The sequence below is a fragment of the Camarhynchus parvulus genome, chromosome 8 (genome assembly GCF_901933205.1).
Source record: "Camarhynchus parvulus chromosome 8, STF_HiC, whole genome shotgun sequence".
Lineage (NCBI taxonomy): Eukaryota > Metazoa > Chordata > Aves > Passeriformes > Thraupidae > Camarhynchus > Camarhynchus parvulus.
The window spans coordinates 2,109,794-2,123,304 of record NC_044578.1 but is presented as its reverse complement, the minus strand read 5'-3'; positions in this window follow the sequence as shown (position 1 = coordinate 2,123,304).

The window sequence follows — 13,511 nt, the reverse complement described above, 5'->3', positions numbered from 1 at the left end:
GTTCCACACCATTTTGCTGGCAGAACTGCAGACGTCCACCTCACTCAGCTGCAGCACGAGGAGCCTGGACCAGCCATGCCAGCAGGGCTGGGGGTCTTCCACCACAGCACTGTGGAGATCCCAAAGGAACAGATTGTTCCCTACAGCTGGACTCTCCTAGGAGCATAAATCCTCGCTCCTCAAGGAGCTTGATGTCATCTATAACAAAAATCTGGTCCAAAAAAAATCATTATTTTGATATCTGCTATGAAAGAACATGCAGCTGAATGATCCTTGTTGGCCCGTGTGTTGAGCACATCTGTATCCAGAGGTGAATTCTGCCTGGATTGAAACCTCTGAAAATCGCAGGGGCTGATTCTGCCTTCAGCTCCAGCAGTGGGTATCAGGGCAGCTCCACTGACCTCAGGGGTGTGAGTGCCAAGAGACCCAATCCATCTCCTCCTCCCGGCCTCAGAGAGTGAACTCCCCCCTCGGCTGGATGTGCTCCTGCCCCCCGAGGGAAGGACGCTGTGCCATTCCTGCTCCTCAGACTGCCCAGCTCCAGCACATTCCCTGCCCACACGTGGTCCTTGGCCTGCCCGCGGCCGTGCCCATCTGGCTGGAGGCACTGAGCCCGTGCAGGGTGCTCAGTCTTTGGGCAGACACCGAGGGGAAACCTGCGCGGGCAGCAGGAGGCTGCTGGTGACATCTGCTCCGCGGGGACCGTCCCTCGGGAGCGGTGCTGGTCACGCCTCCTGCGCCTGATGGTGCCTGTTGATCGCCACGTGCCGAGGAAGGGCAGCAAAGCAGGGCCGGGCAGGAGGTGGCTGCTCCCGGGCAGTTGTGGCAGCCCCTGGGAGAGGCAGCAGAGGCTTGTGAGATTCCGTGCTGTCATCACAACACTTGGCACTGGAAAGGATTACCCTTCTTGTGCTCCATTTGCAGAATTTTCAGGGCTTCCTCTTGCAAAACAGATGCAAAACGCTGCCATCTGTTCATCGTGCCCATGACTGTGCGAGATGAAGAAGTAAAAAAAAGTGCCTGTATGGGAAAGCTGTCATCATCCAACCCAAAAGCAGGCACAAGGCTGTACTGTGCAAGGGAAGGGCTGTTGTCACGGGGGTCTGATTTGTAGCACAGTCATTTTCAGTTCTGAAATATTCACTCACTCCCTGGCACCTTAACCAAATAAATTCAGTGAACCCCAGTAAGCACGGAGTTTATGGATGTGGCGGGTCCTGGAAGAGAGCAAGGATCCAGTGCCTGGCCTCAGAATTACTTATACAGAGGGAAGAAGAGAGACAAACCATAAAACACTCAGTAGCCGTGCTGATACCAGATCAGGCTTGTGCCTGGGCACAGGAGCCAAGCACCAGCCAGCCAGCAGCTCTGAGCTGTGATTGCTGCATATGGTCAGACCTGGGTCACCTTCCCTTCCCCGGTTCTGTTGGCAAGGTAACACCCAGCGTGGGAGGGTGCTCCCAGGCTCCAGATGCACCTTGGGCTGGCTAAGATGTACCCAGCAGGGCCACCAAGCTCCACAGCCACATCCCCACAGCTGTGCCTCTGGCTGGAGAGGGGAAAAAAGAGCTTCTGGGGGAGAAGAGCCCTACAGAGAGAATCCAGGGTACACAATGTGGGAAACTAAGGTTGTCCTGAATGTTTTCTGCTCTGGTCACTGGTATCCCTGCTCCTCGTTGCCCGCAGTGAGCGCCAGCTCAGGCATTGCTGTGGTCACAGCTGACTGTGCTGCCTCTGACACAAATCCCAGCCAGGGACAGAGGCACTGGCATGGCAATTCCACACAGGACACAGCACCACTCAACTTCCTTGTTTTTATGGACAGGGATGCTGAACCCAGACACTGAATTGTCAAGTGCCTCTTAGAATGCAGAATGCCATGCTAAAAAAAGCCAAGGGAAAGTAATTCAGAGAGAAGAAAAGGATGGAAATATCTATCATTCAACAACACTGACAAAAAACAAACCCTGGCAGCAGGCTCCTATGCGCTGCCTTGTTTATGCCAATGTTGGTTGCAGCTCCTGTTGGGATCAGAAGCACAACAAATTGTCTGTTTCCCTGAATCCAGAGGGCTTTGATAGCTACTGACCATGCTGACAGAGCCCATTGCCTGCATTTGAATGGGAACGATGGATAGGAGAAGCAGCCACGCTTGAACACATACAAGATTGTTTTTATAAATCCAAGACTGTATTTACAAGTTCCAGCTTTTAAGGCCAGGGTATTTTATTTACTTTGCTGGTTTTTTAATAGTGAAAAAGCAGGAGAGCAATCCATCTGTCTGAACTGGAAGCTTCTTATAAATAAACAGCAATAAAAAGCAACACTTGAAATTCATTTTGCCCACTTGTGTTTTGTCTGAGTCCCCCCCAGAATCTAAATCAACGAGAGATCAGACTGTAGTTTGTGAGCAAATTTCCTTCAACAGGAACAAACAAAAATATACAAAGATACCCATCCTCCTCATACTTTATGCACAGTAATGCAAGTTATTTTCCACTCCATTTAGACTTTTCACCTTCCTTTCATTTACCCTGTTTTTTACAGTTCAATAAATATTTTTCCAAGCTCCACTTGCCAAACAAAAGAGTTTAGCTTCAGTGTTACTCCTCTGACAAATATCCTTATGGTGTTGCACATGTGAGCCATTGATAAACAAATTAAAATTCTGTCCCAGCTCAGAGCTCAGCTGGCCCATTTCATCTTGCGGTATGGGTTTGTAAAGGTCTGGGTGTCTGTCATCCTCCCCTAACCTTGTCTTTGTCAAAGGGATACAAAAGCCTGCACGCTCGGGGCCTTACGATACTGATTAGTGTGAGTGACAAAGTGGAGTAGCAAGTCCACTCAGCCCTTCATAATAAATCTATCAAAGAGTAATAGAATTCCATCAATTCTGCATCATCCCCGAGGGTCGCTGTGCTGGGATGGAAAGTGTGTTCCGCTGGGATTGTACAACTGTTATTATTCAATTACACTCTTTTCTTCCTAGTTAAAGACCATGATATCATTATCACTTAATGAATACATATAATTGGATCTGGACTCTATGTTTGGCTGATGAATACCACTCACTATTCATTCAGTCTCAGCTCATCTTCTGACCATTTATTATAGACTTTTGGCTGAAAACCATGATGACAAAGGGAATTTGAAATTAGCTGAGAATTCATTCAATGCTCAGTTAGACACAAAGGCAAAATACAATTCTGACGCGTAAATGAGGCTGAGACCACACAGAGAAGTTTTGCCTAAAAGTTAATAGCTGTTGATTTCTACACAAACACACTGAGGTAAGAGCAAAGATATTTTTAAAGACCGCCTCACAACTTTGCAATCAAGAGAGATTTCTCTCTCTTCCCCAAACTGAAAAAAAAATTAATTGTCTCAAAGGTAAATATTAGATCTTTTGAGTTGGTACTTTATTTCCCAACTTAGGCAAAATATTAGCTTTAAAGATGTCATCTGAGGCCATTATGAGCTTTAACTCAGCCCCGCTAAGCCAAACACCATTTTATGATTAAATAACATTTAAATCTGACAAAGCAAAAGTGCTTTCTATACAGTATATTTATTACACCTAATATCGAGACCATCATTAAGTTTCATCAAACAGTGTGCCCCCAAAGGAAACTGGCCCTCCTATTCATATTGTTGGGAGTAAATGTAGCATACCTCCTTTGGATCACTGGTGAACAGGCCACCTCATTAATCCTAGTTAGTAGATGCTGCTGGGCATGTGGAGCAGCCAAATCCAGATGCTACCCACAGAGCCTCTCCAGGCAGTTAGGGAATCACAGAGTACCACCTCAAGCCCTCCATACATCACTTCAAATTAAATTTACATTAAGTGCTACTCCATCAGAGCCGAGAGAAGCTGACATCTTTGGAAAATGCAGATGATAATCCATTAAATCCTATTATATACATGTCTTCTAATTTTACTTAAGCTCATGCATACCAAAGTGTGAGTTTGTGTTAAAAATTAAAGACCCTTTTACTAGAACAAAAGACTTTATGAACTGTTGACTTTGGGAGGGTTTATTACAGGATCAGGCTATTCTGTCAAGACAAGTAGACTTTTTTTTCCCCTGTAAAATTTCTGGTTAATCATTTGTTCCTGGGATCTTTTTTCAAACACACAATGTGTCTTTGCTATTTCCATCACCAACTCTTTGTTCTCCCAGATAGAAGTGCAGCCTCTTTAACTTAATCAAATGTTATGAATGAAACAGTGGGACACATATTGTCTCCTTTTGCAATTAAGAAAATATTTGCTGGCAGCTTCCAAACTGGCAACAGCAAGAAGATGCTATAAAATCATCACAGTGAAAAAGCTAAGGATTTAATTGCCCTATTACCACATATGTCAATCCCTTTATATTTTCATAGTCCTTAGTCACAGTTTTTACTTTTACTTTGATGAATCTCTTTTAATTTCAGAGCAATGATCTTAATATTTTTGATTCCAGGTACTTTTTTTTACATTTAACCACTGTATTTTATGTTTATGTTTCTGTCTGATTTACCTTTCTGCAAAAATTGAAAATACACAGATTTCAGAGAAAGGCAATAATTATCTCAGATATTAGGCAAAGGTATTATAAGGAAACACACCAACAAATAAAAGACACACACATGCATATATTCACACAATTAATTTAAAAGTTATTTATCTGGCCTTTTAATCAGTGTTTGGATTTCAGGCTTAAATTTGCTTTAGCTTTCAAACTGGTTCTTTCCAAGTGTTTGACTCTGTTTCCTTTAGAGAACACGTAGGACACACACACACACACACACACACACACACACGTATATATATATATATATAGATATATATACACATAATAAATATGTGTCAGCTTTTAACTCTTGTCAGTCTTTGGCAATGGCAGAAGTGATGGGGCAGACTGTCATCTGGCAGAAATAAGTGTAACACCATAAAATTCAAGTGAATTAATAAGCTGACTGAAGTTTTTCCATGGGATATTTCTGATTTATGTCAGCTAAGGATGTTTCCCTACGTTATTTTCTAGAAATACAGAAGTAGCCCAGGTTTACAAGCTGGATTGGTCCTTTTTTCTCAGTCCAGTGTGAACAGCACCTTTGTGAGCTGGTGGTGCCTCGTTGAGGACCTCTTGATGGGGCAGCTTACCAGGGCCACAGTCTCATTTTGCAGATTTTTTACTATTACAAATACAGGCTCTGAGCAGGACTCATGGAGGATGGATAATAAAACAAACACATGCAATTTGGAGGTAGTTTTCAAAAAAGGAGAGGCATTGGCTGCTCTCACAAACCTTTGCTCACCAGTCTGCCTGAAGAGCTGTACTGAGGCTCCCTTACCAAGAAGGACACATGACAAATAAGAAAGTGATGTGACCAATAATTAAAACTGGAGAGTTCAGTTTAATCTTCTTGCACGGGAATTTATGCTTGTTACTGCCATTAAACCTAGTAGGATCTGCTTCCATAAATTCCCATTTAGCAGGTTTATAACATTACCCAAGTTATTGCTCTATAATATACTTACACCCTATGATTTCAGAAGATTCCTTTACCTCTGAACATCCCTAACTCCAATTTTAATAAATCATCCCATCAGGAAATTATCAAACAACATCTATCATTTCAAGTTTCTTATTTCATTTTTAACAAAGGGACATAATTTGTTATGTTTTTATTCCTGAAGGGTGAAATTTTGTTTTCAGAATTGCAAGTAAATGGTAACTGAATCGGATGAGCCAAAAAACAAAATTGACCTTAACTATTAGGTTATACCTAAGAATTAATAGTAGTCTCTGAAAGATTAGACTGAATTACATAAACACAGCAACATGGTGAAAAAATCATATAAAAAGCTATGGAGAAAAATGCAGGGTCATTCTCTTCTTTTCATATTTTAGACTGCCTTTTCCAGGGACTGGAAAGGAATCAGTCAGGCAAAGACAATCCCAGGCTCTACTGTGGGATTCACAGCCCATCTCCACTGCTGATCTCCACCAAAACAGAACAGAGACACTTTCAGAGATTTCCAGAATCTGGTGTTTGAAATAGCTCAGAAAAAGCATCAGGCCTATCAAAAATAAAGCCATATATTGAAAAATTATCAAGTTTTCAACACTATCCATGAGAAATAGTCCAAGTACAAGCCAAACTTACCTTATGCTGGTGTCACTCCTGAACCTACAAGAGAGACTTCAAAACCAAAATGGTGATTTAAAGGGCCCTTGGGAAAAGGCAGCATTGCCATTGATGACAAACATCTCTGGTGTAGCCCTGGTGACAGGTGTGGGTCTCACCATGACAAGCAACTCCCAAAACCCAAAAGAATTTTCAACCTAACCCTTCTGGGAATTATAGCTGTAACCCGAGGCCTCAGCTGAACAACCCAAGGCTGGGCTGTCAGTTTTCCACCTGACCCACAGGAGTACCTTGCTCACAGCAGATGCAATAAAACACCACATAATTTGGGCTCATTTTGGACCAAATAAGTCACTTCCCATTTGCCCCACAGCATGGATCTGCCTCTTTGCTGTGTACAGCTCAGTCCCTGATGTTCAGGAAGTGTCCCTAAGTCATGAATCCTGGTGCTGAGCCCCCTGGGCAGCCCGTGATGGCCAAAGTGGCCTCACACCATTAACTGTGGGGCAGGGAACACCTTTCTGCTCTGTGCTCTGTTTAGCACCAGCAAAAAAGCTCATGGCAGAGGCTCTTTTTCCTCATGTCCTTCTAGTTTGCCACCATTTTGTACAAGTGCCAACTCCTTCTCTTTCTGTGACCTCCAGAGGAGGAGCTGGATGTTGTTATTTACATGCAGCACCACTTGGAGATGGAGCCTCGCAGAGGTCCCAGAGCACCAGACATGGTCGGTCCACACAAACAGTAAGAGGCAGCCCTTGCCCTCAATAACTTACAGTCCAAATAAACAGGACAGGCAGAAGGTCAGAGAGGAAACAGAGGGACAAAAGAAGTGACGTGATTCGCCTGCAGTCACCCAGTAGATGATTGGCAAAGTCAGGATTATACTAATAGATCACTGAATCAATCCACTGGCTAAACATACTGCTTCCCATTATTTCTTGGGAGGCAAACCAGGAAGAATGATCTCACTCGGCTGAGAGCCATAATAAAAATAACAGCAACACTGAGGGCAAGTTCAGAGTTTTCCTCATGATGTGCTGCGGATCTGCTGGTGGAGAGGTTGCTCTCTCCACCACCATATTTTGAATTGTCTTCACGGCAGGAATGATGGAAGACAGAGGAATGGCTGACAGTACTGAATAAAACTCCATGTAAATTCCCCTTATGAACATCTGATAAGTATTTATATGGGCATAAAGGGTTATTTATTTCCCCATCTCCATGAATGATTTACATGCTACTCTCCATTTTTATAACGCACTCACTCGGGCTTGAGCAGCAATGTATTCGGACTGGCTCTTTTTCCAAAGAAATGACTTGACACAGAGCTGGAGCCAGGATGCTGGGTGGGGGTGGGAACATTTCCAGGGATTTTTTCTGTCTTTCACAGTAGCCATTTTCCTCCCTCCCTTCCACTTTTGACCTTTTTTTTTTCCCCTCCTGTCTATGAGTTTCATCTTTCCCCAAGTCTCTGCAGTCTCTAAAGTCCTTTGCTCATTTGTAGGTAGAATAATCTTTTTTATCTGACACCTTTTAAGGATGAGACTCAGGAAAGAGACTGCAGAAGTTTTAAACTACAATCACTCAGTGAATGTGACTGCAGTGTCTGGGAAGTTCCTCTGGTTCTTTAGCTCTCACTCCAATTCAAGCTGTGCCAGCATCTCCTCCAGGGGTTTTCCAACCTGAGGGGCTGGGTAGGATTTTTGAGAGCTCTGCAATTTCACACCAAGCTGAGCCTCAGAATTTGAAAATCTAGGTCCAGTTTTGTGGTTTAAAAAGGGAAAAATCAAAGTTTGGACCAATTCCTGATATAGAGTTTACAGCTCAGCCAAATCTTAATATTTTTCCCTGAGTTCATTTCCTTCTCCCTGCCAAATGTGCATCTTAATAGTATAAAAAGTATTTAAATGGGTGCAGTGAGAAATGTTACAGATAGATTTTACATGGGACTTATAAGGCACTTGGCCTTCAAATTCCAGGCAGATGAGTGAGAGTTCAGCTCGAGGAAGCACATTTTTCTCCTGGATTCAGTCAAATGAAGCACCAAGTACCTCACTTCCATTAACACCAAATGTAATGGATGCATTCCCACTCAACTGTATTTGATAGCTGGAAGGAACACAGTAAATATGTTCACAATGTGTTGGACAATAATTTATCACTTAAATTTCAAAGGAAAGCTTTTTAAATAGTTCAAATTTATAAACCTGTGTCTCTGCAACTTATTCTCTGACCCTTCATGTTCAACGCCCAACATCTTAAGAAAATAAGATTACTTTGTCTTCATTAGAAATACTATTGGAATCATCCAGAATGGAGTTTGATAGTATTTTCCATTTCTTTATCTGTGTAGCAGTATTAAATTATTTTCATAAGCAAGAGAGTCACATTTGTAAAATGCTTTCAGTTATTAAAAAATTAAGGAAATTAAAACATAGAGCTCCAAATCAGATATGAATCTGATAGGAATTGTGTACACTACCTGTGTCAGCCTTCCTTGGGCTGCCATCAAAAGAGGAAAACATTGGGGTGACCTCTGAAGCAAAAACAGCAGCACAGTTCTGACGTTGTGTACAACCTGAAACAAGGAAAACAGAATTAAGGTTTTGTATGTGGATCCTTCATTTTGCAAGATTTAGTCCAGCTTCCTGTGAAGTCAGAATAGCCCCAAAGGCTGCTCTTGCTGATAGCAGCCTCTTCTATGGTTTTTTAAGTTATTCCACAGCCCTGACTCTCTACCAAACTGAATGCAACAGTAAAAACCCTGTGTGGGAGTTTGAAGTGGTGGTGTTTGTATTACTTCTGTTTGTAGTTTCGTGCCACTTCTGAGGAGGAGAATCCCCTCACACCCGTCCCTCTGTGGGACCACACAGTCAGCTCCTCATATTGGAATGTCAAAGCATCTCCCAGCTCAGGGCACCCCTGACATCACTGCACCAACCTGCACAGCCAGCCAGGCTCCACAAGAAAGACATTAAACCATTTGAAAGTGTCCAAGGAAGGCAACAAAGATGGCGGGGGGCCGTGAGGGGAAGCCGTGTGAGGAGAGGCTGAGGGCTCCTGGTCTGTTCAGGAGACTGAGGGGACAGTCATCCCTGGAGCATTTGGACAATGCTGTTAGGCACAAGGTGGGATTGTTGGGGTTTCTGTGTAGGTTCAGAAGTTGGACTAGACAATCCTTGAGGGTCCCTTCCCACCCACCAGTTTCCGTGATTCTTTGATTCCGCCAGGGTGGGCAAACCTACCTGGAACAGCCATGGTCGGTGGTCTCCTCACGAGCCCTCAGGCGCCCAACATGGCGCCTGCCTCTCCTCAGCCTCTCTCAGCCTTTCTCCTCCCCTCAGGACAGCTGGGCTGTGTGGGAGTCACTTTCTCACACAGGATTGCTCATAACAGGATCGCTCATTGCTTCGTCTGACTGATGGCAGGTGAAGATTGTGTGTGAGGGAAGCGTTTTCCCGCCTCTCCGTTTTCCCGCCTCTCCGTTTTCCCGCCTCTCCGTTTTCCCGCCTCCCTGCTGCCTCTCAGCGCGTGAGGGGCCTGGGGCCACGGATGGTGAAGGGTTTATCCCACACCTACTCCTGCACGGAGCTTCTTTGCCATCCCTGCTCTGGGACTGGTCTGACAGTGCGCTGAGGCAGAAATAACAAGGGAGATACTCCTTGCTGCCCAGCTTGTTCCTGCAGGCAGGCAGACATGGCATCCTCTGTGCCCACACGGTCTCCTCAGGGTGTAAGGCCATGAAATTCAGGGGATTCTCCACAGAAAGCCCGGTTACAGCAGCAGCAGCAGAATGCTCTGGGCTGTCTGGATCAGCTGCTCTGGTTCCAGAGCTGTTAGCGGCCACAACAAAGGAGCCAAACCCACAAGCAGTCCTGTGCTCTTCATTACCCTACAGAGAAAGGCCATGCAGGTCCATGGATTAGAACCATAGAACCACAGAATATCCTAAATTAGAAGGGATCCACAAGGATAATCAAGCCCAAATCCCATCCCTGCACAGACACCCCAACAATCCCACCCTGTGCATTCCTGAGGGCTTTGTCCAGACACTCCTTGAGCTCTGGAAGCCTTGGGGCTGTGTCCATTCTCTGGGGAGTCTGTTCTAGCATCTTGGGCAGAAACAGAACCATTTGTGTCATTGCAAAAAGCCATCAGTGATAATTTTGGTCAAGTTTGCACCGGAATTTTCAAATTAAAAAAATCAAGAGGCTGCAAGCGGAAGAAATTGCAAATAGTCCCCCCTGTTGGTACAAGGAGTCTGTTGTGCTGATGCTGCTATGAGATTTTATTGTGAGCTTAATGTCAACAGCTTCAATTACCATAACAAAAGTAAGGCCAAATTTCATGCTGGCAAAGTGAGTGACCTTCTCTGAAATCTTTCTCATTGGTACAACATCTCCATCTTCCCAGGGCTTCCCCAGTGTGTGTTTGGTCAGCCAGCTTCCCTCAGTGACCTGCTTTGACTAACATTTCATCACAAAACAAAGAAGAAATTATAATAAAAAAAGATTACATTTATTTTAACACTCAGCTTTTCATCAACATTTAACCTTTATGGGGAATCAAATTATTTTTCTCCATGACTAAGAAAAATCTAGTGATATGTAATTAAAACAACAAAGATGAGCCCCGTTCTATACAAGTGTAATTATGTTCATGTGGTACCACTGTAATTGAAACACAGAAGATGTTTCAGTCTGTATTAAAAGAGAATTTCTTTCAGTGGGTTTCCTGAAGCTCATTAGATATTCCCTGGCCTATTCTCCTAAGTAATTAGATTTTAACAGGATTTTCAACAGATCAGAGCAATCTCTGTGGGTGCCAATAGGAGACTCTCCCTCTGGCCTTACCAGCAGGGCAGCATGGATAACATCCAGGCTGGGAGTTAATAGGACAATTACTGGCCTCTTTTAAATGAGTTACATTAATGCACTTAAGCTAAATGGCTCTGCATATGATTAAATATTAACATCTGCAAAATATGAAACCATGATATGCAATCAAGTTTTGTTGTTTTAATTTCCCAAATGCCGGATTTCAGTGGTGTATGTAAATGTTCATTGGATAGTGTATGTTAAACTTTCAAAACACAGATCAACACTATTTGTGAATGGTTCTTTTGGAGCTACTAAGTTAAACATCTTAAAATAGCACAAGGCAAGAGGAAATTATCAAAAATTATATAAAAACAAGAAAAGGAAAAAGAACCCAATCTTCACTTTGAATGCCTCAAAGTGAGACAGGTCACAATTTCCAATGCAAACAATAAAATTCAAAATGTTGTATTAAGTATCTCAGTACCTAACGGCTTCCCAGCAGGGATGGGAAAAGGACATAGTTACAAAGGCTGAGGAGAAGGCTGAGGTACTCAATGGCATCTTTCCCTCAGCTGTTCATGGCCAGTTGTTCTGCAGACACCCAGCTCCTTGCACTGGAAGACAGGAATGAGGAGCAGAAAGAAGTGCCCATAATCCAGGGCACAATTTCCATTGTCAAAGGTTGCTCCAAGCCCCCTCCAGCCTGGCTTTGGACACTTCCAGGGATCCAGGGGCAGCCACAGCTTCTCTGGACTCCCTGTGCCAGGGCCTCACCACCCTCACAGCCCAGAATTCCTTCCCAGTCTCCCATCCATCCCTGCCCTCTGGCAGTGGGAGCCATTCCCCCTTGTCCTGTCCCTCCATCCTTTGTCCCCAGTCCCTCTCCAGCTCTCCTGGAGCCCCTTTAGCCACTGGAAAGGACTCTCAGCTCTCCCTGGATCCTTCTTTTCTCCAGCTGAGCACCCCCAGCTCTCCCAGCCTGGCTCGAAAGCAGAGGGGCTCCAGCCCTGCAGCAGCTCCATGGCCTCCCCTGGACTCATTCAGAGAAGTCCCTGTCCCTCCTATGGTGAGGACCCCAGAGCTGGTCTCAGTGTACCAGATGGGCTCTCACCAGAGCAGAGAGAGGGGAAGAATCACCTCCCTTTGACCTGCTGATCACACTTCCTTTGATGCAGCCCAGGACATAGATGGGAGTCTGTCCTACAGTGCATTTATTTGTTGTTCTGCATCTCTCATCCACTCACCAGACCCTGTGCCCTGTCCATGCTAACCCTGACCTCTACTTGCACGTCTGCTGCCTCAGTAAGTCCTTTCTGTGAGTTGACTCTGTCACCCCAACGTGCTCCAGCCCCCTGCAACACTCACAAAATCATCTGACAGGAGAAGTAAACAGAGCTTTGATGTGGGCTGGAAACACACTCGCTCTGCAACAAGAGGTTGGACTGTGTACTGATGCTTCTACACTATTTCCCCAAATCCTTGCTGTGGGAAAGGATTTCTTTTTGTTGCTGAGAGTTCCTCCTGCCAAAACTTCTAAATATTCTTTATATTTCAAGATTATCAGGTCTGCACAGCACAGAGGCACTTCACTGTTCCATCTTGGGCTCCAGAAGTTAATAATATCAGCAATATGGAGCACATTCTTCCCAAAGTACTCTACAAATATGAAATAATTACTCACTGTGAGCCTGCTGTATGGCAGAGAAATATTACTACTGTCTTTCAGCTGGGAAACTAGAGCAGAGGTTAAGACCCAAATCCTTCAGTATCTAAATCCCCATGAAGCCAAATGTAAGGACCTGTGAAGTCCAAATGTATGAATCTGAAGTCCAGTGCCCCCAAAATCAGTAGAAAGCTGGGATAAACGTTAATTCCTGGGGTTTGGTTATGATTTCAGTCCAGCAAAAACTGTCTTGGGCTGACCAGGTCCATGAAGTCTAAATCAGGACTAACAATCCAGTAGCAAACTCTCTTGTTTCCTTCCATGGCTCAAATTTACTCTTTGTCATAACTACCAAGCACAGTGTGGTGGAACTTAATTTGGGGTGGTGCCTTTAGAAAATAGAAACAGCTTCTCCTGCTGGGTGGTGAGGGCTGACTGCAGCATTTTATCAGTTACCTTAATTTGAAATAAATCAAAACTACATATCTTCAGATAAAAACCACAATTTCCTCTTTCTTTGCCCAAATTCCCCAGACTTTCTGATCAGTTCCAGCCACTCCATGGTCACAGTCCATGCTTCCAAGAGAGGGAACTCACCCCAGCTGCCTCGGGTGACCGCGCTGAGCTGTCACCATCTGCTCTCAGGAAACACTGCCATGAGAGCTGGCCATGCCATAGCAGCCTCCTCACAAATCTGATGGAGAGACACAAATGTTCACGTGGTGCAGCAGCTAATGGTGGCAGCCCTTGGAACCAAGATGGAAAATATTAGTGTAACAGCATGACAGGAATGGAAAACAAAAGAGAACAAGCAGGACAATTCAGAGGCACAAAATTGCAGTATGAACCTCAGTAAACGTGGAGATATTTTAGCCAATGGTGCTATT